General features: G+C 37.1%; 1 pseudogene; it reads left to right on the top strand.

Annotated features, from left to right (window-relative positions):
* LOC129299989 (metal tolerance protein 11-like) lies at window positions 1-2,310 on the top strand (annotated as a pseudogene).
* Window positions 2,311-2,780: the final 470 nt, after the last annotated feature.

The following is a 2,780-nucleotide window of genomic DNA, read 5'->3' as shown; positions in this document are numbered from 1 at the left end:
GAAGTGTGATATTTCATGCGTACGTCCTGGACATGTTGCTCTTTCTGTGTTTTGAATGATAGAAGTCGAGATGACTGGCTGCTAGACTTCTGGGTTTTACATGCTCTAGGGGAGAAATGCTTTGGGTTGTAAATTAGTGCCTTTTGGGCTAAGTGGCCTTTTATATTTGAGTTTCCATGTCTACTTTGGATTAGTTACATAGATAGACTTGGCGCATGCAGTTCTTGGCTGATCGGCTGTTTAGTTTAGTTTCATAACTTCACTTGAAGTTGAACTCACAAAAAGGTGTGATCAAATGTTTGGTCATCACTCTGTCTGTTGTTATCTCACCTTTACGTGTTTTCAAATTTCTGGACTGTTTTATTTTTTGTTTTGGGCCACACTGTCAAACTCTATCACCCAATAAAACTTGAGGCTTGTGATGCATTCATGAATCTGGGCTTCTCAGAAGTTGCAAGCACAAGTTATCAACTTATATTTGACCTTCCCCCTCAATAAATGTGCAGGTGTTGAGTTTTCCAGAAGTTTAGTCTTCCTTCCCCACGTTCGTGTGGGGGGTTGGGGATGATATGAAATGTATTGCGTGCGTTATGTGTTGCTATAGGAATATTCTTTTAGTGGTGGTAATATTTCCATGAAACAAATGATTTATTTGTCTTTTTTTTTTTGGGTGTATTGAATGATTCAACGTCTTAAATTTTGCTTCTCATGCTTCAGGTTCAGGTCCAGGACCAGAAGATAATGTAGCTGAGTACTATCAGCATCAGGTCGAAGTTCTAGAGGGGTTTAACGAAATGGATGCCTTAGCAGAGCGTGGGTTTATTCCTGGAATGTCAAAGGTTTCTTTTTCATCATGCCCTGAATCATCATTGGGTTTTAGATTGATAAATGATAATCAAATCACTTTACTAAACATCCTTTGTTCTCTACAGGAGGACCAAGAACATTGGCAAGAAGTGAGACGTTTGCCATAAGATTATCCAATATAGCAAACATGGTTCTTTTTGCTGCCAAAGTTTTAGCATGCATCAAAAGTGGGTCTCTAGCCATCATTGCATCCACCTTGGATTCACTTCTCGACTTACTTTCTGGATTCATTCTCTGGTTCACTGCATTTTCCATGCAAACACCTAACCCATATCAGTACCCTATTGGAAAGAAGCGGATGCAACCATTGGTTAGTCCCCTTAAGCATTTCCTCTTATTTTATTTATTCTCTTTTATACTTTTATTTGAAGGTTCGTCTTTCTGTGCCAATCAATTTCATGCAACCTTGCGAATTCTGAATGACATTTTTACATTCTGAAGGGCTTTGTTACTTTCATAATTCACATATTTCAAGGTTATTTGGTCAGAAACTTTTTTATTTCCTTCTTGCATTAGGTTACACAATACAAGCATAACCTTGGATAATTGAGGCGTGCTATGATAGCATGATTTCTGCATTTTGTTGCCTTGACCATTATTGATTTGCTTATGATAGTTTACTAATTTTATAATTCAATCGCAGAGCGAGGTTTTATTCACATTTTTTCCACTTTCTCTTACCTCTTTATCTAATGGCTATGTATAAATTTCTTATTAGTGCAGCATATGGCATTATTTCTTCTGAGGTTCCTCTACTGCTTGTGAGAATAAACTTGTTGTTCATAAATTTTATATTGAAAGAATTGTGTCAACTTTGGATTCTCTGGTTTCTTGAATTGTTTTACTATTTGGACTCTTGATTTAAGTTTATGCATAGTGTTTGCTCATGTTGCATGTCTCAATTATCTAGTGAATTTTGATATTTTGAATGTTCATGGTAGTATGATTCATTACAGCAGTAACTCGGGGCTAACATTTTGATTTCAAAATTTGCGCTCCAGGGAATTCTTGTTTTTGCGTCTGTCATGGCAACTTTGGGACTTCAGATAATTTTGGAGTCCGTGCGTGCTCTAATGTCAGACGTGAGTTCTTACTCAAATTTAGTCAAATTTCTCACTCCCATTAGTGAACAAACATTATATGTTATTTTTTCAAGTACCTGCAACTCAATCTCTGGACGGCTCTTGCCAATGACTGTTACAGGAAAGTGAATTCAATTTGACTAGAGAGCAAGAGCAATGGGTTGTGGGAATAATGCTTTCAGGCACGCTGGTGAAATTCCTACTGATGGTTTATTGCCGCACCTTCCGTAACGAAATTGTCAAAGCTTATGCCCAGGATCACTTTTTTGATGTGATTACTAACGTGATTGGCCTTATTGCTGCACTTCTGGCTAATTATTTTGATGATTGGATAGACCCTATTGGTGCTATTGTTGTGTAAGTGATATCTTTCTAAATAAATGACACTGAAGTTGCCCCTAAAAGATTAATTTTTGTTGATATTTGTTTGTTGCATCACGAGCTAAAATTACTGCTTGTTATGATTTTTAAATCTGTCTTGATATGGCTGGTTGCTGATTCAGCACTTGCAACAAAGGTAATGGACCTATAGCTTTGGGGATGTGGAACCAAATTCTCATCCTGGCAACTCTACGTTTGCTATCATCCTAGATGTTTAACTGAGATTTTTTTTCAGTTCCTATTTGACCTTTCTGTATGCTAGACTGGCAGTCTTTTTTATTTGGCCAATGAATGCGGCAATGAATTGATGCTTATTTTACTGCAGTATGCCGGACAACTAGAACTTTAGCAATACATCACTGGTTATTGTGCACAATGTGATCTAAAGAAGCAAGCGACTTTGATATTTTCACTTGAAACGTTTTGAACATTTGACTTGCATCTGCTTAT

This window comes from Prosopis cineraria, unplaced genomic scaffold, assembly GCF_029017545.1.
Source record: "Prosopis cineraria cultivar Desert tree isolate PC_DT_omini unplaced genomic scaffold, ASM2901754v1 PC1378, whole genome shotgun sequence".
Lineage (NCBI taxonomy): Eukaryota > Viridiplantae > Streptophyta > Magnoliopsida > Fabales > Fabaceae > Prosopis > Prosopis cineraria.
This window is presented reverse-complemented; position numbering and strand designations above follow the sequence as displayed.